General features: G+C 35.0%; 2 protein-coding genes across 2 annotated transcripts in view; one reads left to right on the plus strand and one right to left on the minus strand.

The window, feature by feature from the left end:
• The window catches only part of LOC111196146 (NACHT, LRR and PYD domains-containing protein 12-like), a 355160-nt gene that overhangs the window by 323947 nt on the left and 5714 nt on the right, over positions 1-25499 (minus strand). The window lies entirely within an intron of this gene.
• LOC125801385 (zinc finger protein 239-like) overlaps positions 1-25499 on the plus strand; it is a 187417-nt gene that overhangs the window by 890 nt on the left and 161028 nt on the right. The gene's annotated exons all lie outside the window — the stretch shown is intronic.

The following is a 25499-nucleotide window of genomic DNA, read 5'->3' on the forward strand; positions in this document are numbered from 1 at the left end:
ACTCCTGCAGTGGAGGAGGACCTCCTGTCCTAAAGTGAGTAAATTAAGTGATGGGTTTAATATGTAAAGTAGTTTTGTATTGTAATGGTTGCAGCTCTAATCCTGGAGCTGTGATCTGCATATTTTACAGTTTTAAAATATTGAGAACAGAGTTTCTCCTGGACCAGAGTCAGAACCCTGTGCTGTATTTAAACACAGAGAAATGCTTAACAAACCAGCCAGTTATTCTTATAGTAGAATGTGTTTCTAATCTGTATTTAATGTACATATCTGACTTTAATATCTAATTGTTATTATAAATAATATGTTTTTTCTGGCACAGTAACAGTATTAGGTGGTTGCTGTAGTGATATTATGCTGTTGCTAGGTGGTTGCTATGGTATGGGGTGGTTGCATATTTATGTTAAAAATATCGTCCATATTTTTTAACATAAATGTGACGATTTGCTCAAAATCTGGATCGGATTTGTCTGTAGTGAAAGTGAACTCTGAACCAGATCCATTGTGAGCATCCGTCTCGGATTTTACCACACACTGTCTGAGTTTACATTAGCATTAGAAATGAGGAAATCCTGATGTGCTGCATTTATATAGATCAGATGGAAGTGATTGGGTTTGTTATTACAGAAAGACTTGTTCTATTCTGTTCTGATCTGTATCTCTGTTAGAGTTCAGCATAAAAATATACCTTTTAGTTTATAATACAGTATAATTGTGTAATTGTGTAGCTCTTACCAATACATGTTATTAACTAATCACAGATCTATAAAATACATATAGTAAATATGATCTAATCAGGTGATGACATTGTTACGTCACATTACTCCACACTTTACTCTCGTCATGGATCATCATTAAGATCTGTTTACAGGAGGAAGAGAGCAGCATCTCCAGCCCCCAGTGGAGTGTCTATGAAGAGTGATTGGTCCATGCATCATCCTCCAATGTTCAGCAGTGGAGGAGGACTTCCTGTCCTAAAGTGAGTAAATTAAGTGATGGGTGAATATGTAAAGTAGTGCTGGGCGTTAAAATGTTATCGATATGTATCGCGATATATATTTTCCTCGATTACACTGATAAGCTGGGTGATAGGATTCGATAAACTTTATTTTCTATTTCCCGTTTAAGCTGCGCTGCGAACAGGTGTAGCACGCGATCGGGCAGCACGCTTTACCACTTTCCGTGTAAATTAACGTTAACTTCAGCACGAGGGTTTCTGTTAGAAAACCCTGAGGGCAGAATTCTCCTGTCTCTGTTTCTCCTCTGTCTCTGATTACTTTGTGTTTTTAGTTTTTAACAGGTAGAGGCTGTTGTGCTGGATATTTTACTAAATACAGAAGATTATATAATCTGTGTAGCTGTATTTGAACGGAACTAAACATTGCTGTTACTGAACTGGATGAGTTTTAAATACACTTGTTAAGTAATGTAAGTCTAGTCTACTGAAAGCCAGTAATGTTAGTATAAATCTGTACTGCAGGAGAAGTGGATCATTTCAGAAACTTGACTTTATTCCTTCCACCTCCATTACAGGTCACTTGCTTTAAAATATTTAAACGTTAGCATTATTTAAATATTTTAAAGCAAGTGACCTGTAATGGAGGTGGAAGGAATAAAGTCAAGTTTTTATTCAAGCTAGTCAAGCTATTATTTTAATAAACATTAGCAGTACATAATCTCAAAATAACAACAAATATAAAATCGAAAAACAGTAAAACATATGTAATACATACTTTTTATATGACCAAAATTTATTAGACTAAAACTAGACTAAAATGTTTGTTTTCATCGACTAAAACTTGACTAAAATTAATAATATTCGATAGACTAGAATGTAATTAAAACTATTATACATTTTAGTCAAAAGATTAAGACTTTAACTACATCAAAACCACCTGTCAAAATGAACACTGATATTACTCTTGTATTTTGCTTTATGTAGCTGCCTGCATTCAGGGAGGGGAATAATCCCTTGATTAAATATAGTTTTAGAAGTGCTATGGGAATTTAAATTAAACAGACAAATAATGTAAAGGGTCTGATTTTTTTTAGAGTTTATATATTTGTCCCCTTGTACTTGTCTTAAGGGCCAAACATGTGGGGGGGGGGGGGGGGGGGGGGGTTTGGGTTCCGAACCTGTGTGGATGTATAATGACTTAAATGTAAAAGCTGTCTGAGCACCTTGTGCCCACCTGGCAAGATGTGGATATCCTAGTGTCTGTCCACAAGGCTCTGAGTCTTCTAGTGATTTTGGTCATAACTCCCATATTCTCTCACTTATGAGTAAAAAGAAACCTTTAAGTGTAACAGACTTATTTGATTTATATTGTGATACATATCGATATCGGCTGATATGGAAAACTATATCGTGATAAGACTTTTTTCCATATCGCCCAGCCCTAATGTAAAGTAGTTTTATATTTTAATGATTTCAGCTCTAATCCAGGAGCTGTGATCTGCATGTTTTACAGTTTTAAACTATTACGAACAGAGTTCTCTTAAACACAGAGAAACGCTTAACAAACCAGCCTGTTATTCTTATAGTAGAATGTGTTTCTAATCTGTATTTAAAGTAAAGATCTGCCTTTAATATCTAATAGTTAATATTAATACTTATTATTCCATATTGTAGTGTAGAGTGTAAATATGTTTAATTCTGGCACAGTAACAGTATTAGGTGGTTTCTGTAGTGATCTTATGTTGTTGCTATGGTGGTTGCTATGGTATAGGGGTGGTTGCTGAGCTGTTTGCAGCTGGCGAGGTTCAATAACCAGAACAGAGCTGCTCTGGTTCAGGATGGTGGTAAGAGGATCTGGTCCAGATTTTTGAACAGAAATGTGACGATTTGATCAAAATCCGGATCGGATTTGTCTGTAGTGAAAGTGAACTCTGTACCAGATCCATTGTGAGGATCCGTCTCGGATTTTACCACACGCTGTCTGGGTTTACATTAGCATTAGAAATGAGGAAATCCTGATGTGCTGCATTTATATAGATCAGATGAAAGTGATTGGGTTTGTTATTAAAGCTGTGGAATGAAGCTTCTCACAGAAAGACTTGTTCTATTCTGTTCTGATCTGTATCTCTGTTAGAGTTCAGTATAAAATATACCTTTTAGTTTATAATACAGTATAATTGTGTAATTGTGTAGCTCTTACCAATACATGTTATTAACTAGTCACAGATCTATAAAATACATATAGTAAATATGATCTAATCAGGTGATGACATTGTGACATCATAACAAACACAAATATATTCAACAGTATTGTTAAAGAAATTAAAATATGTATATTTATTAGACGAGCGTTTTTCAGTTTGGGACAGCTGACAGAAAGCTTCGGGACACTTCTGGGACGGTTATGAAGAAGTTAGTCTGGAACAAAAAACTGTATTTTGCATTATTCAAAAAAATGTTTAGAAAAGTATTATATTGTAATAAACTGCAATTCTTAAATGATCGTAAGATTTGCTTATTAAATATATTAATCAAAACAATATATTCAATATTTAAACATTAAACTCACACCTCCAAATATGGAACAGTGCACCATGTGACCTACCAGATATCCTTGAATAAAAGCATCAGTGTTAGAAAAGCAAAACTAAATTATATTTATATAAGTTATATCAATCAAATAAAAACATTAATTGTATTAATCACAACAATATTCTGTGAAGGGACAACAATCATTGGACAGTGTGTTGTGTCTGGCAGACTAGATTATTCTTTGTTTTGATGCTAATGTCAATATAAATGAGAATATTTTAATGTGCTGAGTAACTGATTTTAACTGATAGCTTTAATGGAGGAAATAAACACTAGAGTAGCTCCATATTCCACCTTTAACAGAATGGAACGAGAAAACATGCCTTCAGCTGTGTGTGTGTGTGTGTGTGTGTGTGTGTGTTTGTGTCTGTGTGTGAGAGCATGGGGGAGAGAGAGAGAGAGATTTGGAGGAAAATGAAGCGTGAATGAAAAACCCACAATGGTCACAGAAATAACTTGAATTTGACAAAAGTAATACTAAATAAAAATTCTATGAAAATAAATAAATGAAAATCTGACATTGATTTTCAACTGTGCTTCAACATAATTGTTTTAAAAAGTAAACTCATTAAACAGGCCTGGACAAAAATGATGGTACCTTTGAAAATAATGTGACTAAAGGCACATGTTAAATCAAGGTGTGTCCAATAATTAGCATCACAGGTGTCTAAATCTTGTAATCAATCAGTGGGTCTATATATATATATATATATATATATATATATATATATATATATATATATATATATATATATATATATACAGTGTTGGGAAGGTTACTTTTAAAATGTAATCCCTTACAGATTACTGATTACATCACTCAAAATGTAATTTGTAACGTAATCAGTTACATTACTTCAAGTGAGTAACGTAATCTGATTACTTTGGATTACTTTAAATATTGTCATTTTTTTAAGCCTGAATGAATGTAACAAATAGATAAACAAATAAAACAGCCTTTTCAATCACTCTATAAAAATACTTATGAAACCATTTCATCAAACAATTTTATAAAACACTTCTATAAATTGATGATAAAACCATTTAAAACCAAACAATGTAACAACAACTGTAAGCTATCTATTTGCAGGTTTGCTTCCAGTGTTAATTTTGACAACAAATTTTGATTTAGTCTTAGTCATAGTCTTGTGACGAAAATAGTATTTAGTTTTAGTCACAATTTAGTCATCTGAAATGTTTTTAGTTTTAGTCGACTTAATGTCATAAGAATATAGTCGACTAAAATTACAGTAAATTTAGTCGACTAAAATGTAAAGGGTGTAAATGTAAATGCTTTTTCATCAGTTCCCTTGAATTATTAACTCTACACGTATACGAAATGAAATGTTTAATAGCCAATTGAGTAATATTGTTAATGTTTGAAAGTGAAATATATTTATATATGATTTAATGTATATTATTATTATTATTATTATTACTATTATTATTGTAGGTGTGTGACTATACATATTTTACATTTAAAATTTTGCTCTAGAAATCAGGTCATAAAACATCTGAATAGTTAAATTATAGTTTAAACAGAGCTGTAGATGCAAAAACTTTTAAAGGATCTAGTTTTATCTCCAGCACTAACAGCACACCTACTGTAGCTACAGTCTATAAATGAACACACATTCACACACTGTCCTGTAGAGATGCTCTCAGGATGTACAGAGAGACTTCATGAGTTAAAGTGAGAAACTTATGAGAAAGTGCTGTAAGGAACTTTACACAGACTTTTGGGTTCATAGATTCACTTATTTTATTGTTTTATTTTCGTTATATTATTGAGTTCCTTTCTGACCTGCTGCTGATTTAACACTAGCTATATCTTTCCCACTGTGAGACTAAGCAGATGATCTGATCTTAATGAGTTAGGGTTCTGTATCAGTTCTGTGTTTTAGTGCACTGCCGAGTTAAACACATCAGCTCATGAAATAACATCAGCATTAAAACGCTGATCTCTGCATGGAGATCTGTGTGACTCTGGTCTGCAGAAGCTGAAAGATTAGTGGTGTTTTTACCGGAGATGGAGTCGCTCCACGCGGTTTACACGTTATCTTGTTTTTCGCGACGTCAAAAGAGAAATATATCGGCCCTCTCTCTCTCTCTCCCTGCTGAACACTGTGGAGTTAACTTCCAGTCGAGCTCCGTAACGACAGTTTAATTCCGCGCGGCGCTGCTGCAGGAGAGGCGGGTACTCCACCTTCGCTAAAGTAGCAGTGATTGGATCTCTTCCTAACTGGTCCCTACCTTTCACAGACCTAAATCAGTTCTGATTGGATTTCGTCCCTGCCAAACATTTTCGTCTCGTTTTTATTCGTTGACCAAAATGTCAGTTAATTTCGTCTCGTTGTGTGAGCGTGGAGCCGCTGTGAGCCGCTGCCCCTCCTTCCCTGTCATATCAGAGCGTATTCACCGCAAAATGTTATTTGCGTTTTGTCAGTGTTGGATTGGAAGAGCAAAAATAGGAAAGTACCGCAATGTAACCCTTTTATTTTAGCAGAGTAACTGTAATCTGATTACCACTTACTGAAGCAGTAACTGTAACGGATTACAGTTACTTATAATTTGTAATCTGATTACGTAACGCCGTTACATGTAATCCGTTACTTCCCAACACTGTATATATATATATGGCTACAGGTAGTCACTGTGCTGTTTGGTGAAGTGGTGTGTACCACACTCAACATGGACCAGAGGAAGTGAAGGAAAGAGTTGTTTCAGGAGAAAATTTAATTAAATTAAAAGCATGTTAAAGTTAAAGGTTATTTTTTTAAGCATTTTTAAGCAGCTTGAATTTCCTGTGACTACAGTTCACATATTATTCAGAAATGTAACATCCACAGGACTGTAGCTAACCTCCCTGGACGTGGCCGCAGGAGGAAAATTGATGACAAATCAAAGAGACGGATAATACGAAAGGTAACAAAAGAGCCCAGAAAAACTTCTAAAGAGATTAAAGGTGAACTTTAAGCTTGAGGAGCATCAGTGTCAGATCACACCATCACTGTTTGGGCCAAAGTGAACTTAATGGGAGACGACCAAGGAGGACACCATTGTTGAAAACAAAACATTAAAAAGCCAGACTGGAAATTCCTAACCTACATGTTGAGAAGCCACAAAGCTTCTGGAACTTTTTGTCAAGGCACATCAGCTCTATGTTTAAAGACAGAAAAATGAAGCATATGAGGAAAAGAACACTGTCCCTACTGTGAAACATGGTGCTTTGCTGCACCTGGTACAGGGGGTCTTGAATCTGTTCAGGGTACAATGAAATCTCAAGACTATCAAGAGATTCTAGAGAGAAATGTGCTGCTCAGTGTCAGAAAGCTTGGTCTCAGTCGCAGGTCATGGGTCTTGCAACAGGATAATGACCCAAAACACAGCTAAAAACACCCAAGAATGGCTCAGAGGAAAACATTAGACTATTCTGAAGTGCTTCTATGAGTCCTGACCTAAATCCTATTGAGCATCTTTGGAAGGAGCTGAAACATGGAGCCGTCTGGAAAAGGCTCTTTCAAACCTGAGGCAGCAGGAGCAGTTAACTCATGAGGAGTGGACCAAAATACCTGCTGAGAGCTGCAGGAATCATTTAATTGCAGTGATTACCTTAAAAGGTTGTGCAACAAAATATTAAGTTAAGGGTGCCATCATGTCTGCTCAGGCCTGTTTCTTGAGATTTTTATATATATTTTATATACTTCTGTTGAAGCATGGCTGAAAAGCAATATCTGACTTTCATATGTTCATTTTCATAGCATTTTTATTTATTATTACTTTTGTCAGATTCAAGTTAGTTCTGTGACCATTGTGGGTTTTTCTTTCATTAACCTCGGGGTACCAACAATTTTGTCCATGTGTGTACATGTGCTCTGTTCTCTCCTCTTTTATACTAAATTAAACACAATTAAGTTACTTCTGCTGAAATTGCTCTGCTAACGTATCTAAAATATTATTGATGTTGAATTTATTGAAAGGATAGCCCCTTGAGATGTGACATCTCATTTTCAAGGGGGTCCTATAAATACATACACAAAACAAACAAGCAAAAAAAAAAAAAAAAACATTTACACACTAAACATACATTGCACATACATATACAGCTCACTTTCCACCAGAACTCAACTTATCAAATTACATCACTCTATACTTATAATATTCCAATACAGATAACTGAAAACAATTAAGAAACAGAGTTGTTTTAAGATGAAAAAAAATATAACATTGCATATATAACAAATATAACATCAATCGGTACTTTTATTTTAATACCAATACAAACAACAGAAAAATATATATAAATAAATAAATTAAAAACATAAACACGTAGTTTTAAGATAAGAAAATAAACATTTCCTGAAGCAGTGAAGTGAAGTTAATTTTTTAAAGAAAAAGGAAGATTATTCCAGTCAGAAGGAGCTTTGTAATTAAAAGACCTTCGCCCTACTTCTTTAGAGATTCTAGGAACAAAGAAAAAAGGATATTGCATATGCCGAAGAGATTAAGAAGATTTAAATAGAACAAAAAACTGTTTTAAGTAGGGTGGACAATCCAAATAAATACATTTAAAAATAAACTGTACCCAGTGATATTGTCTTCTAGATTTAGGTTGCAACCAATTAATTGATTCGAACATAAAAAATCAGTGATGAGTTCTATATGGACATCTCAAAACAAACCTACACAAAGAGTTAAACACAACATTAAGAGGTCTTAAGTGAATTTCAGAGGTGTTCATATAAACTATATCAGCATAATCAATAATAGGTAAAATTAATTGAGAAACCAATCTTTTTCTAATATGAAACGTAAAACAATTAATTGCTCGATAAAGTGAACTCAAACAACCATATGTTTTTTTAATAATATAGTCAACATGGGGTTTAAAGGAAAATTCAGAGTCAACCCAAAGACCAAGATATTTAAATGAATCAACTTTTTCAAGAGGTGATCCATCATCAAAATAAATATGTAGATCCCTTAAATTAGGAGAACCATGCTGCATACCAAACAACATGCAACAAGACTTCTTCTTATTCAATATAAGTTTATTATCATAGAGCCAATTTTGGACCAAATTAAACTCAGACTGTAATGAATTCTGAATTTGTAACAAATCCGAATTAGAAACATAAATAACAGTATCATCCGCATATAAGTGAACAGAACATTGTGAGCAAATCTGAGGCAAGTCATTAATAAAAATAGAAAAAAGCAGGGGTCCCAAAATGGAACCTTGAGGAACACCTTTATCAACTATTAAATAGTCAGATTGACTTCCCTGAAAGACCACACACTGACGTCTATTATGAAGATAAGCACTAAACCATAGTAAAGCATTTTGACTTAGACCAATAGAATAAAGCTTATCCAAAAGAAGATAATGATCAACCATATCAAAGGCTTTAGATAGATCAATAAAGATTGCACCTGTATATTGACTTTTATCAAAAGATGAGAACACATCGTTAGAAAATTTTATGAGAGCTGTAATAGTGGAATAATTAGATCTAAAACCAGACTGAGATAAAGATAAAATATTAAACTTATTAATATACTCAGATAATTGATTAAAGATGAGTTTCTCAAAAATTTTAGCTATAACACAAATAATAGAAATTGGCCGATAATTATTTAAGTCAGATTGATCTCCGCTTTTAAAAAGAGGAGTAACTCTAGCGCATTTCCAGATTTGAGGAACTGAACATGATAACAGGGACAAGTTAAATAAGTCGGCAAGGGGATACATTATTATGTGAGCAACTATTTTAATGAACTTGGTTTCCAATCCATCAGGACCAGCACAACAACCTACTTTCAGCTCAGATATCGCTTGAAATACATCAGTGGGCAAAATATTAGTAAACGAAAATGAACTATTTAGAGTATCAGATTTTAAAACATTTGCCAGACAATAAGATTTTGGATATTGGGGACCACAAATAGAAGAAAAGTACTGATTAAAAGCCTGAGCAATTTGTAAAGGATCAGAAATAGTTTTATCATTAAATCTTATCTCGTTTATGAAGCTTTTATCAGTTTTATTTAAAACCTGATTCAACTGTCTCCAAAACTGCTTAGGATTATTAAAATCCTGAGAAAGGTTCTCTTTATAATAGTTAGATTTGGCATTCCTTGTTTTTGTCTTACACAAATTCCTCAAACATCTATACGTTTCCCAATCAGCACAATCTTTAGACAAGCGATATTTGGCCCAGGCTTTATCCCTTTGTTTAAAAAGACTAATAAGATGTGAACTAATCCATGGTAGATGTCTACCTTTAACTCTGATTGTTTTCAAAGGAGCATGTTTATCAATCACGTTAACAACTTCAGAGTAAAAGAAATCCCATGCTTCATCTACAAAAGGAATTAACTGGAATCGATTCCAATTAACATTAATTATATCTTGAATAAAATTATCAACATTCATATTCTTATTCTGTCTCAATCTAATATACCTAGGAGGAGAGCGTGGAGTTTTAATTTTCCATACACAGAATATGATCGAATGATCACTCAAACAATCTGACATAACACCAGATTTAATTATTCTTTCTGGGTTAGTCACCAGTATCCAGTCAATTAAAGAAGAAGACTGGTTGACCACCCTAGTGGGTTGATTAATTAACTGCGTCAGATTTACACTACCAAATAGATGTCTATCTTTAGAAGATGAACGGTCCAGCCAGTTTCTATTAAAGTCTCCCAAAATGATCATTTCACTGTGCCTCTCAAGAGAATTAATAGTTGACAAAATACACTTAGTAGAGTCAATTGGAGCATTAGGAGGTCTATAGATATTACCAATAATTAAGTGTTTCTTATCATGAAAATTAATATGAATAAACAAACATTCAAAGTGCGCTGGCTCTACTTTAGGAGCAACACGCACAGAAATCAATCTTGAAGAAACATAAGTAGCAACTCCACCTCCTCTAGATGCCCTATCAGCTCTATATAAAACAAAATGATCTATTTTTATATCATTATCAGACATATTGCTATGCAACCATGTTTCAGAAATAGTGACAATATCTGGTTTATAGAAGTTTATCCAGGCTCTAAGAAGATCAATTTTTGAAACAAGGCTCCTAATATTTAAATGAATAACCTTCAATCCTTTGACTAATTCAATTGTACCTACTTAAATAGCAAAAAATATAAAGTTGAGTTTGAAAGGAAGATGATGGAGGAAAGAAGAGCAACACACAGACACACACACACAGACACACGCACACAGACACACGCACACAAATACACACACACACAGACACACATGCCTATGAAGTAAAATAATAAGAAAAAAAAAAAGAGTGAGCAACAGCAGGTTTAGTCTGCACATAAATAAAAAAGAAAAAACAAAGAAAAAAGAGAAGGGCCTTTTCATTCATATTATAAATAAATAGATAGAAAAATCAACAAACATATGAATAATATATAAAAAATTTAAATGCACTTAAACAAAGCCAGGTAACAATGCAATGTCCATTCATAGGTGACAGACTTTTGTCCAGACAAACAAAATCAAAAGACAAGCAATTTGCCTAATGATTTACTCACTAGATCAGAGGAGATGACGGTAAAGTTTTGACAAAAAGGTCAGCTTCTTCAGGGCAACGGAATAGTTTTGGCTTTCCATCCACTGTGACTCTCAGTGTACAGGGGTACAGCAAAGAGTATTTAATATCAGCAGCACGGAGGATCTTCTTGACAGCATCAAACTCTCGGCGTTTCTTGACCAAACCAGCACTGAAATCAGGGTAAATATGAATGCGGGTGCCGCTGTAGGTTAGCACCCCTTTTGCCCTTGCCAGACGTAGGATCTTTACTTTGTCCTGGAAATGCAAGAACTTAACCAAGATGGGTCTAGGAGCAGATTGAGCATTGGAGCCAAAAATAGGAGTGCGGTGAGCCCTTTCAATAACCGGCATAGTGGAAAAGTTTTCACATCCCAGAAGCAATGGAATCATCTTGTTCATGAACACAATCATATCTCTTCCTTCACTTTTCTCTGGAACACCAATAAAGCGAAGGTTGGATGACCGGTTTCTATTCTCTGCATCTTCCACTTTGTCTTTCAAGTAGGCATTTTCTTTTTCAAGAGTTTGTACACGTTTAGTCAAATCATCAACATTGTCTTCATTCGAACTCACCCTTTGTTCAAGCTCAGAAATTTGCTCACACAATGAATTCAAAGATCCTTGAATATTTTGAAGTCCTGTTTGAATGGTCTCAGTCTTTGAGTCAAAGTGAGCAGTCATTTCAGTTTTAAACTGCTTAATTGCATCCAATATTGTTTGGAGGGAAGCTTCAGCCACATGATCCATTGTGTGAACCAAACAATTGTCTGCACAAGGCAAAACAAAGCTTCCACAACAGCAAATATCCAGCAAAAGTCAAATATTAAGTTAATAAATATAAACTGATCAAAAGAACCAATTAATACTGGCCCAAATGGGAAAAGCAGACTAAACCCAGCAGCAAGCACTCAAGGTAATCCAGCCATGGCAGCCATGGTGAGTAACTCCTTAAAGAAGTGGAAACACGGGCCGGTTCTTAAAAGGTTCGCAGGAACCGGAACCGGCTCCAGCACCAGCACTTTGTTGGTGGAAAAGAGGTATCTGTGCTGCTGGGTTATTGATTTCCTGCTGTAACACTCTCAGCTCTCCTCAATAAGAGCAGTTAGTTCATTAGTTGGATCAGCTGTGTGTAATATGCTGTAAACATACGGACAGAGTTCGCTGGTGTCGCGCCCAAAAGAGTCCCCTGCCGATCTTTGCAGCTGCGCTGAAGCATTAGCTTAAAACTAACTTCTCTAATTTTTAGAGAAAAAAATTCTCAATTTCTAATTTTTCTCATTACGACTCGTAAATCAGAGGATCCAGTGATGTTTAGGAGATGAATGTACACAGAATAAAACGTACAGGGTTATGAACATATTTATTTGGAAGCCGTACGAGGACTACAGAATGACGCAGGACTTCAGTGGACGGTACTGCAGCTTTGTTGAGGGACAGACAAGAAACTACAACAAGCAAAAGACCAAAAAACAGAAATGTTAATTACACCACCAAACTCAACTCCAACTTCCACCATAATATGACCACACAAACCAAACACACAAAAATCATCAGACTCCTCTTCACCTTTCTTCATTTATTTAGCTTTATTAATATGAACCTATTTTACAATAAAATAAAACAATAATTAACAATAATAACAGTAGTGAATAAAGATAACAGTAATTAAAATAAAAAAATCTTCTATATAAAATATTTACATACTTATATTTATACACACATTCTCCCTCCTACACACACACACACACACACACATCAAATCTCTGTTACACACAGGGTTATTCTATCTTACACAGACGCACTGAGGAGCCAAAATCAACCCCAATCCCTGCATAGAGGGGCTGAGTGAAGGTGGAGTGGAATGTGTGTAAGTGTGTGAGAGTGTGTGAGGGTGTGTGTGTATTAGTGGAGACTCTGTAGAAGGACAGAGTGCCGGAGGGACAGTCCACATACACTCCTACTCTCCTACAGCCGGAGGGAGGAGTGGAGAGTTCAGTGCTGTTTTTATTGTGAAGAACAGAGTATCTGTTATCAGTGCAGATCAGACTCCAGGAGTTTATATTCTCTCCAAACCAACAGTCTGATCCTGATCCTTTCCTGCTGATGGTTTTATAACTCAGAGCTACTTCAGCTCTCTCTCCGCTCCACTCAGCCTCCCAGTAACAGCGTCCAGTAACACCAGTAACTCTCTCTCTACTCAGAACCTGCGGCCACCAATCAAATCTCTCTGGATGATCAGGATACGACTGCAGCTCCTCTCTAAACTCCACCCTCCTGTTCTCCTCACTCAGAGAGAGACGACGGTGCGCTGTGTTCAGATCCAGAGTGAAATCACAGAACCCTGAACACAAGAACACACACAGAGTGTATTTAGTGTGTAGTGTTATATTTAGTGTGTAGTGATATATTTAGTGTGTGTGTTATATTTACTGTGTAGTGTTATATTTAGAGTGTGTAGTGTTATATTTAGAGTGTGTAGTGTTATATTTAGAGTGTGTAGTGTTATATTTAGTGTGTGTGTAGTGTTATATTTAGTGTGTGTGTAGTGTTATATTTAGTGTGTAGTGTTATATTTAGTGTGTGTATTATATTTAGTGTGTGTGTTATATTTAGTGTGTGGTGTTATATTTAGTGTGTAGTGTTATATTTAGTGTGTGTGTTATATTTAGTGTGTGTGTTATATTTAGTGTGTGGTGTTATATTTAGTGTGTGGTGTTATATTTAGTGTGTAGTGTTATATTTAGTGTGTGTTATATTTAGTGTGTGTGTGTGTTATATTTAGTGTGTGTGTAGTGTTATATTTAGAGTGTGTAGTGTTCTATTTAGTGTTATATTTAGAGTGTGTAGTGTTATATTTAGTGTGTAGTGTTATATTTAGTGTGTGTGTGTTATATTTAGTGTGTGTATTATATTTAGTGTGAGGTGTTATATTTAGTGTGTGGTGTTATATTTAGTGTGTAGTGTTACATTTAGTGTGTGTAGTGTTATATTTAGTGTGTGTGTTATATTTAGTGTGTGGTGTTATATTTAGTGTGTGGTGTTATATTTAGTGTTTGTGTGTAGTGTTATATTTATTGTGTGTGTTATATTTCGTGTGTGTATGTAGTGATATATTTAGTGTATGTAGTAATATATTTAGTGTGTGTGGTGTTATATTTAGTGTGTGTAGTGTTATATTTAGTGTGTAGTGTTATATTTATTGTGTGTGTTGTTATATTTCGTATGTGTGTAGTGATATATTTATTGTGTGTGTTCTTATATTTAGTGTGTGTAGTGTTATATTTAGTGTGTAGTGTTGTTATATTTAGTGTGTGTAGTGTTATATCTAGTGTGTGTGTAGTGTTATATTTAGTGTGTAGTGTTATATTTATTGTGTGTGTTCTTATATTTAGTGTGTGTAGTGTTATATTTTGTGTTATATTTAGTGTGTGTGTGTAGTGTTATATTTAGTGTTATATTTAGTGTGTGTAGTGTTATATTTAGTGTTATATTTAGTGTTATATTTAGTGTGTGTGTAGTGTTATATTTAGTGTTATATTTAGTGTGTAGTGTTGTTATATTTAGTGTGTGTAGTGTTATATCTAGTGTGTGTGTGTAGTGTTATATTTATTGTGTGTGTTGTTATATTTCGTGTGTGTGTAGTGATATATTTAGTGTGTGTAGTGATATATTTAGTGTGCGTGTAGTGTTATATTTAGTGTGTAGTGTTATATTTATTGTGTGTGTTCTTATATTTAGTGTGTGTAGTGTTATATTTTGTGTTATATTTAGTGTGTGTGTAGTGTTATATTTTGTGTTATATTTAGTGTTATATTTAGTGTGTGTAGTGTTATATTTTGTGTTATATTTAGTGTGTGTGTAGTGTTATATTTAGTGTGTGTGTAGTGTTATATTTAGTGTTATATTTAGTGTAATATTTAGTGTGTGTAGTGTTGTTATATTTAGTGTTATATTCAGCGCGTGGAGGCGTCAGTATGTTGGTGGGGGGAAGCCCCTCCCTCGCTGTGAGATTTAGCAGTGGGATCGGCTGCATCTGATTTTAAGATATGGATATACGGTGATTTTTTTTTCTAAAAGAAAGGTAATGGTATCTAATCATGTAAACTGTGATGATATGTTTCTGATAGCTGGTTAAAAATACACGTCTCTGAATCAGCACACAGTTTAACCCCACTGTGATTAATAAACTGCAGCTGTGTTAGTGAGTTAGCTTAACTTTGGAATTACCTAGATTGGGAGTCAAGATTAAAGAAAAAAAAAAACTATCTACGTAATGTTCAACTTGCCCTGTACCTGATCAGCTAATCACTATTTCATTTTCAAACTGTTTATTAATTTAGGATTGCAGTTAGCTAGAAGCTGGATGTAGAGGATAGACAGAATTTAGTACAACACTGGGTAATGTTGGTAGGTTAAAGCAGTTTCTTAACCCTGATCATCACTGCCCTAAAACTGTGTTTTCCATCAGATCCAACTGATCAGCTAATAAACAATCATTTATTGAGTTAACCTGTTAAAATCTCTTAGCCCCCTATGGATCCTAAATTAATCATTATGTATATCCAGCAGTTTATTAGACACATCATACCACCACTTACTTTATTAAAGTGCCTTTAAACAGAGGAAGCTGTAGAATATGCAGAACAGTGTTAATATGCAGTAGAATATGTAAGAACAGGGTTAAGAAACACTGATCTAACCTGACTTCTGTTCATATGTAGTTCACAGTAAGACCACATGTCCTGACGTTTATATTAACTTCTGACAAAAATCTCTAGGAAACGTAGTTACATTCTCTCAGTAGAAAGAAGTGTTCTCAGTAAAAAAAAATTAAAAGCGCAGGAACCAAAGAAAATGTAAATATACAACAGAATTGACATACAATACATAATAATAATAACCAATACTGTTATATTATTTTAAATATTAGGTGATAACTGATCAGTTTTTGTACTATGTATATAATTCAGACATTGCATGCATAATGTTTTTCTAACAACAGTAAATGTAATGTGGAGTAACATGTTTAGGCTGTAAAATCATCTTTTATTGGATGTAACTAATTATAAACAAAATACAGAAAAAAAAAGATTATTTGTGATAAAAAAATAATTCCACAAATGTTGTTCTAGGAAACTATAGGGTGGGCTTTGGTTCATATTCGCAAATGTGTCCCCCCCAATATCAAGCCCGCTCCTATGCCCTTACCTATAACTGCTATATTAAGCTACAGTTATTAAGTCTGTGTACTGAACATAAATTTAAATCCTTATAAATGTCAGATATAAATATAACTAATAATAACTTATAGTTACTGTGCAGATTTTTAAGTATATTATATTTTATAGTTGATAGTTTTTTATATATTACTTCTGTCGGCGTGTCTCTCCACAACCATGCAACAACCAATCAGACTGTTTTCTGAATTTTCCAGGAGCAAATCAGCTCTGAAGGCAAACGCTGAAGATTTGAGGACTAATTAAACAAAACTTTCTCAGCTGCGTGATCAGGGCCAGTGAACCTAAACGGAGAAAAGGATATTTGAAGAGGCGCCGTCATCTTATAAATCCGCTGTTCGGGACATTTTGGCTTCAGTGTTGAGTTTGATAATCAAGGTAAAAGACAGTCAGCAGATAAAGCACAGTGTGATTCAGTTACCTGTTTTTGACTAATGGTAAGAATAAGTGCTCCTTTTTTATAATAGATATTGTGATTTGAATTAATCTGTGACTTTATTAATTGGCTCTGAAAGTGAGAGTAGGAGCACCTTGTTGATTTGAAATAGAAAGGGCTAAAAACGTGCTGCATGTTGGAGCTAGATAATATTGATATATATCGAAACCAAACCGATACAGTGGCCCAAGAACCGCGATACGAACCGAACCGTGGCCACACTGTACCGTTCCATCCCTAGTGTGTCCCTAGTTATATTTAGTGTGTGTAGTGTTATATTTAGTGTGTGTGTAGTGTTATATTTAGTGTGTGTGTAGTGTTATATTTAGAGTGTGTAGTGTTACATTTAGTGTGTGTAGTGTTATATTTAGTGTGTGTGTAGTGTTATATTTAGTGTGTGTGTAGTGTTATATTTAGTGTGTGTGTAGTGTTATATTTAGAGTGTGTAGTGTTACATTTAGTGTGTGTAGTGTTATATTTAGTGTGTGTGTAGTGTTATATTTAGTGTGTGTGTAGTGTTACATTTAGTGTGTGTGTGTTATATTTAGTGTGTGTGTAGTGTTATATTTAGTGTGTGTGTAGTGTTATATTTTTTATGTGTGTGTAATGTTATAATTAACGTGTATGTAGTGAATGTGTGTGTACGTAGTGTGTTTGAGTGTGCTTGTATTGTGTGTATGTAGTGTATGTGTATTTGGGTGTGTAATGTGTGTATTGTGTGTAGTGTATTTGTAGTGGTATATTTAGTATCTGTGTGTAGTGGTATGTTTAGTGTGTATATAGTGTATGTGTGTGTATGTAGTGTGTTTGTATTGGGTGTATATAGTGTGTGTGTATTTGGGTGTGTATGTAGTGTGTGTAGTGTTTGTGTGTATTGTTTCTATGTAATGTGTGTGTGTTTGTGTGTAATGTTTGTTTGTAGTGTTTGTGTGTGTGTAGTGTTTTTATGTTGTGTGTGTGTGTGTGTGAGAGAGAGAGCTTACATTTTTTTAATCCAGGTTTGATTCTGATCTTCCCTCCATGTTCCACTCTAAACACACACACACACACACACAGATCAGCACAGTGTGAGATTTTGAGAAACTGATTTATAAAGAAATACTTTTAAATATATATTTCTGTCTGCATGTATAAAGTTTTAATACTTGCTGTCTCTTATTCTGCTTTATATGCACAATATGTAGTATTATTTTTATTAGAGCTTTTATTCACAAATGGGGAAAACATGGCACAGTGGTTAAAGTTCCCAGGAGTGACTGAGATACAGAAATGACTCCAAAAGGGCATGAACAACTCATCCAGGAAGAACCCAGAACAACATTTAAAGCTCACCTTCCGCGAAAATCCGATTTTTCTTGTTTTTTGTGGAATACAGTAGGTCTCTCCGAGTTGAATGTGTACACCTGCACATTAAACTGTTTTGCAGCCCCCATTTTCTGCAGGAGCTAAGCAAAGAAATCCCTCCTCCCCCCCTCCGAAAAACGGGTGAATTTTGAATTATCTTTCTGCCTACGTAGGCAGAAACTCACAGACCAGCCCACCTTGGCTCGAGAAACTCCCAGAGGCGGAGCTGAAGCGACGCAATATCACCGCTCATCAGTTAGGAGGTGGGAGGCAGTGAGCGGCAGAGCGGTGGAGGGGCGTCGCAGTGCTCCTAGCCAATCAGAGGAGAGATATTTGCATGCTGTTTGCATGTATGAATATTCATGAGCAAAGCTGGAATCCGGTCATTTTGGACACACCCCTAAAACAGTCCATTAAAAAAGAGCTATACAGAGACACCTGAGCACTTTTTTTTTTACAAAAACGGCTCACATGTCATTCATTCATACTAGAGACCACAACTAGACATTTTAAAATGAAAGAAAAAACGACGGAAGGTGAGCTTTAAAGAACTGCAGGTCTCACTCGCCTCAGTTAAGATCAGTTTTAATAATTCAATAATAAGAAAGAAACTGGGTGAAAATGATCTCCTAGATAAGATAAAATGGTTTCTTGTGGGCTTGCAGAAAAGAGTTAAACTTTACCTAAGTATGTTTTTTTGCATTTATATTAATACCTGAGTGTACTCCTGTCACAACAACTGTTTTTATTGGACCATACATTTTTCAAGGAATTATTGTGCAAAAATTATTTTATCATGATTAAGAAATAATTTTATGCCACTGGTCATTAGAAAATTTAAAAAATGTAAAATGTAACAAAGGCAACATTTTTAAATAAAGTCAACAAACCAACTCAATCACATTAATGGGATCTCTTTAGAAATTAAGGGCTCCAGTTTTAGTGATCTGTAGGTGAGCTGTCAGCCGTGCACCATGCAGCTTGATTTAGGGTGTGTCACTGTGTCTTTACGATAGGAAAAGTTGCTCCAAAGAGGCTCAAAATGTGCAAAAAGCATGTATCGTGAAATAAACCAATCACCATGTCACTTGCCATTCCCTTTAAGAGCCAGGTGCGGTCTAAAGACATGGGCTGGTTGCTGGGGTGCTTGACTCTCAGTGTGTATAAAGTTAGTGGGAATCAGTTTTAATCTTGTAACTTTTATCCTGACTCGATGCTCAGGGCAGCTCTCAATCACTGAAGTTTTCCACCTGTTCTGGAGTAAAAACTAAACCTTGGTTCTTCTTAACAACAGAAAGATGAGCCAAAACAGAATTACAGCACAGTACTTGGCATTCAGTGCAGATAGCTTGAGCATAAACAATTAACAGTGGCTGTGTAAACAAAAATAAGACAGAATGACAGAATGAAGGTTATATGCTGCTCCACCATGTTTACCTGGTGACTACAACTAGATCTACTACAGGTCCCACAATGCAATGTGTCACAGCATTAACCCCTAACTTTCTCAACACTTTGCTTTCCTGTGAGGCACAGCACATACACAGGAAAGAGCACAACAGACAATATCGAGAGTGATAAAAATGTACAACATGTACAACAATATTTATCTTACAAGTTGATAACATAATTATTAGTTCAGACCTACCCGAGTTTCTCCAGTTTGCAGTGTGGATCCTCCAGTCTGTCAGAAAGCAGCTTCACTCCTGACTCTCCTGGGTGGTTGTAGGTCAGATCCAGCTCTTTCAAGTGGGAGGGGTTTGAAATTAGAGCTGAAGCCAGAGAACAGCAGCCTTTATCTGTGATCATACAACCAGATAATCTGCAGACAGAGCAAGAGAATGTGTGAGTGAGTGACAGAAAACAAGAAAGAAAGAAAGACAACATAGCACCCTATGGAAGCAAATGCATTTTGATATTTGTCTATTTTTTTTTTTAATAACACTACAAAATCTGAAAACTAAAGTTTCTTAACACAGTTGACACAGATTAACATGAAACCCAAACCTCAACAGTAAGCATCTCTGTGAATACGGCATTAGCATTGATGTGGACCAAAGAATTGAGTTCATTAACTTCTAAAATTCTAACATTCTAAAATTGTTTTTGCTCGTGCATCACAATTTTGTAATCAATGTGTGATATATCTCAAATGTTCATTAAAGTTGGACATTTTTAAGACGACTGCAGAAGACTTTTCTTGTGTGATTTGTTATCATCATTGTAAACACCTGAGTATTTACACATTTATACATGTAGAATTTCTAGTGGTGTCAATCGATTAAAAAATGCAATCCAATTAAACCTACCAAATTCTGTGATTAATCGCACTTGTTTTTCTTAAGACAGAAGTTTTTATAGTGGATATTTTATGGAGTGAATTTTGTGCCAAAATTTTAGGCTAAGGTCGAGCATAATAAACATAAAGAGCTCATTAGCAAAGGAAGAGAACTTAGATGAACAGACCTGGGAATTAATGACCCGTTCTCCCGTGAAAACCTTGACAGACGCAGAAAACTGTTCGCCGTGAGGAAAGAACTCGTAAAAGAAGGGAAAAAAAGCAGTCGTCTCCATCGACAAACTTTATGTTGATGGACAGCTATATCGTGACAAAAACAAAACTCCCTGGCTTTTCTAAATTTCTTTAACTGTAACTAAATAGCGGTCTCTCTCTCTTTCTCTCTCTCTCTCTCTCTCCCCCCGAGCGCTTTCGTTTGTGCACTCTCTGTCTCTCTCTCATGCGCGTTGTGCTCTCGTTGCACAATCTCTAATATATAGGTCAATACTCAAATAACCTCATAAAATTGATCTATAACGTGTATATATATATATATATATATATATTTCCCTATACTTTCCTTTTTCTCTTGTTCTTTCTCTTTCTTCCACTCCCACTTACTCGGGACATTCTTACAAAATCCTGATTCAGAGGATTCTACACACACTATGAATATTATTTTCAGAACATTTGTTCCATTTTATTGCATATTTTATTAGCATTTTATAGATGAAGTCCAGAAAAAAGTATCATTACCGCAATGTGATATGACATCTAATATATGATAAAAATGCACATTTTTTATCAATGTTAAGCAGTTCAGTTAAGCAAGGGTTTAGGAAGACTTATTAGCTTACACTTACACACAATGCTACATTATGAAAAGAATGTTTACTTTCAAGAACATTTCATATTATTTAAGACAATTTACAATGCAAACATTTGTATATCAAAAGAATCTTTCATGTAGACTACAGCACCTTCATTAATAAAACAGCTCACTTGACTATTGGAAACCATTCAACAAATGTCAAAGAAAGACCTCTCAGAAACTCTGAAATCTTGTCTATCTTTATGCACCATCCAGCATTGTATGCCTACTAAGACCAAACTTTAAATTTTTAGTCATTTACGTAGTTTTTTTGTGTTTTGCCCATATGTCAGGCATATATCTGGCTGACTTTTTTTCCTCCATTGCTTTTTCTTTTCGTCATGGTACTTTTTGGTCAGATCACGTGTTGTCTTTATTTTCCCACTGGAAATGGCAAATATGAAATTATGATATCATTTCAGTTTTTGTTCAATTCCTTAGAATAGACTGTACACAAATAATATCATGTGAAAGTAACTCCAACTGGAACAACTGTCTGTGTCGTTGAGTATGTGTGTGTGTTTTTCTAAATGTTGTAATTCTTGCTGTAAATGTTCTCTCTAAACTTTGACAGCCTTGCTTTTGCTGCTGTCTTTCTTTTCTCAATAGCTACCTGCCTGTAAACAAATACACATCGCATATTACAATAAAATATATCAAAGATGGAAAAAAAGCTCTCTAGTTATGTGGTCTAACATCTAATTCTGTGTACGGAATTAGATTTAGTTTCAGGCCAGATAAGACGGAACATTAGTGACCTCTACTGGTGGTTTGCAATAGCTAAGTTAGAATGGTCTACTGGAGAAAATGTTCAGGGTAACGCTCATGTTATGACAATCAGGAAGTAAAAAGGTATCTGTATTATGCTTCCTAATCAAATTCTCATTACCGAAACAGTGCATCTCATGACCGCAACAGGTATTGAAATGTAGCGGTGAGTGAGAATTTGGTTGAAGGGTGAGTGACTTTAAACTTTTATGCTAACTGTAAAGGCACCATGAGGACTGGATAAATTTTCACATACAGTGTCAATTTAGACCTTAATATACTATATTATAATCAAAAATACAGACTGTAACTTCAAACTGTAGGCTCAAAACCTATATCGATATATCGGTAATGACAATGAAAAAGTTGTGCAGACAAGTTGATGAGCAATCTTTTAACTTTTATCCAGAAACATATGAGAAGAACTGCTTACATGGTAGCCATCTTGAGTGTCATGGCCAATGTCTTCCCTAATGTTGAAAACGCCTTGAAAATTTAAGTTCCTTGTGGATAAAAATCCCATAAAAATCACAAGGAACCACTTAGCAATAACTTAATGCATGCAACGTCTCAATGTCATAACACGTATGTCACACCAAATCCAACACTTTTTATCTTATGTTATGTCTCTTCTATTTTGTTTGCATTTAATCACTCCTTTCTGAATCTCTTTGCACCAACCTCTATTTTATTACTACTATATATCCCAGATCCGAAAAATGCATTTTTGTTTACACTCCATCCCACACACACCAGAAAATATCCTCAAACATCTGCACACTCATATCATATCACTGATAAACATTATTAATCCGTACATCACAACATGTCTTCACTTAAATTTATAAACTAGAACATTCGTGGTATCGGGACACAGATTAAGCAAACCAAGGTACTAAACCGTCTCACTTCACTAAAGGCAGACATTTGTTTACTACAAGAAACACATCTATCAGAAACAAATCATCATAAGCTCAGATCACCACAATTCACCCATATATTCTAAGCCTACTATAACTCCAAACAAAGAGGAGTATCAATACTAATAAACAAAAAAATCCCCTTCACACATAACACCACTATATCAGACACAGGTAGATACATCATAATTAACATCAACATCAGCAACACACCCTTAACAATAGCAAGTTTGAATGGCCCCAACATTTAGAACCCATCCTTCTTTCATGAGTTTTCAAGAATATAAACAATATATCAGATTCCACAATTATAACTGGAGGAGACTTTAATTCAATCATTGACCCGTGTATAGACAGATTAACTATGGCACACAATACACGTTACTGGCATTCAACAGATATCATTAAACAATACATGACAGACTTTGGGCTCAGCGATGGTTGGCGCCTCAAAAACCCAAACACTAAAGAATTTTCTTTCTGTTCTCCAGCCTACCACTCATATTCTCACATTGACTATTTTTTAACCAGCAATTCTATTATAGCTAATATATCAGAAATAAAATATCACCCTATAATAATCAGTGACCATGCTCCAGTTTCACTTATATTGAACATAAATCCACTACATAAAACTTTCAGCTGGAGACTAAATACCTCGTTACTTACAGACCCAGAATTTGACAGCTACATCAAAAAAGAGCGGGCATCTTTCCTAGAAATAAATGATTCTCCAGAAACCACACCAACAATACTATGGGAAACTGGGAAAGCAGTACTAAGAGGCAAAATCATCTCTTACTCTTCCTGTAAGAAGAAGAAAGATACGGAAAATGAGTCTAATTTACAACATCAGGGAACTGTCAAATGAAATGATAAAAAACCCATCACATAAAATTAAAAAAGAGTTAAAAGAATGTGAATCACAGTATAATGAACTTATAAACAAGAAGACTCAAGTTTTAATACAACGACTAAGATATAAACAATTTAAATCACAACAGCAAATCTGGTAAATTCTTAGCTAACCAAGTAAAACATAACAAAGAAAAAAACAACAATCCCATCAATCAAAGATGAGACCGGACTAATCAGGCAAACATCAAATAAAATTAATCAAGTATTTGAGAAATTCAATAAAAATCTATACTCACCAGAACACGATCCAGACCCAATAGATATTCACACTTTCCTCAATAATATACACCTACCCAAACTAACTGAAGAACAAAAAAGCATATTAGAAAAGCCAATAACATCAGAAGAACTCCATAAAGCCCTCTGTAAGATGCCTAATAACAAAGCACCAGGACCAGATGGCTTTCCCGCAGAATTCTACAAGCATTTCTGGTCAATATTTGGCTCAATGTTCAGTAGAGTAACAGCAGAAATTAAACACAATAAGAGACTACCAACAGAAATGAATACAGCTACAATATCACTCCATCTTAAACCTACAAAGATCCTACCTTACCATCCAGCTACCGTCCACTGTCACTAATTAACACAGACACAAAGCTAATAAGTAAGACATTAGCTACCAGACTGGAAACGGTTATCCCATCCCTCATACATCCTGATCAGACCGGCTTCATCAAAGGCAGACAATCAGTTACCAACATGCGCAGACTACTCAATCTGATACATCACACAACAGTCCATAAGTCAAAAACTACAATAGTCACTTTAGATGCGGAGAAGGCTTTCAATAAGGTTAATTGGAAATTCCTTTTCACTACACTATATTAACTAGGTTTTGGAGAATCATTTATAGATTGGATTAAAACTCTCTACACTTCACCCAAAGCCACAGTCAATACTAACAGACTAATACCACAGAATTTCACACTATTTTCATAGAACCATTAGCAGCAGCTATACGACAATGCCCAAATATCAAAGGTATCCATACCCACACTACCGAACACAAAATCAGCCTTTATGCAGATGATATTCTACTATTTCTACAAAACCCACTCTCCTCAATTCCTCAGACTACACAAATAATTAAAACATTCTCTAAAATCTCAGATTATTCCATTAACTGGTCTATATCCACCGTTCTACCATTTAACATGAACTTATCAGACACAGCAGTTCAATCACTCCCTATCCCTATGTGCACTGAACACATCACATACCTGGGCATTAAAGTTTCTGAGCTGTCTGAGCTGCACACACTTAATTTTAGACCACTACTCACAACCATCAACAATGATATCCAACGCTGGATGAACCTACCACTATCCTACCAATATCCACAATCAAAATGACAATATTACCTAAATTAAACTACCTCTTCTCAATGATTCCCATCCAACCTCCACCTACCTGGTTTAAAACGCAATCATCTCTAAATTCTACTGGAAAAATAAACCACCCAGAATCAAATTAACCACATTACAAAAACAAAGAACTCAGGGAGGCCTAGAAGCTCCAAATTTCCAACAATACCTCTCTGCAAACCAATTAAAGTACATTATTAAATGGATAAAACCAAATCAAACTG

This window comes from Astyanax mexicanus, chromosome 4 (genome assembly GCF_023375975.1).
Source record: "Astyanax mexicanus isolate ESR-SI-001 chromosome 4, AstMex3_surface, whole genome shotgun sequence".
Taxonomy (NCBI): Eukaryota; Metazoa; Chordata; class Actinopteri; order Characiformes; family Acestrorhamphidae; genus Astyanax; species Astyanax mexicanus.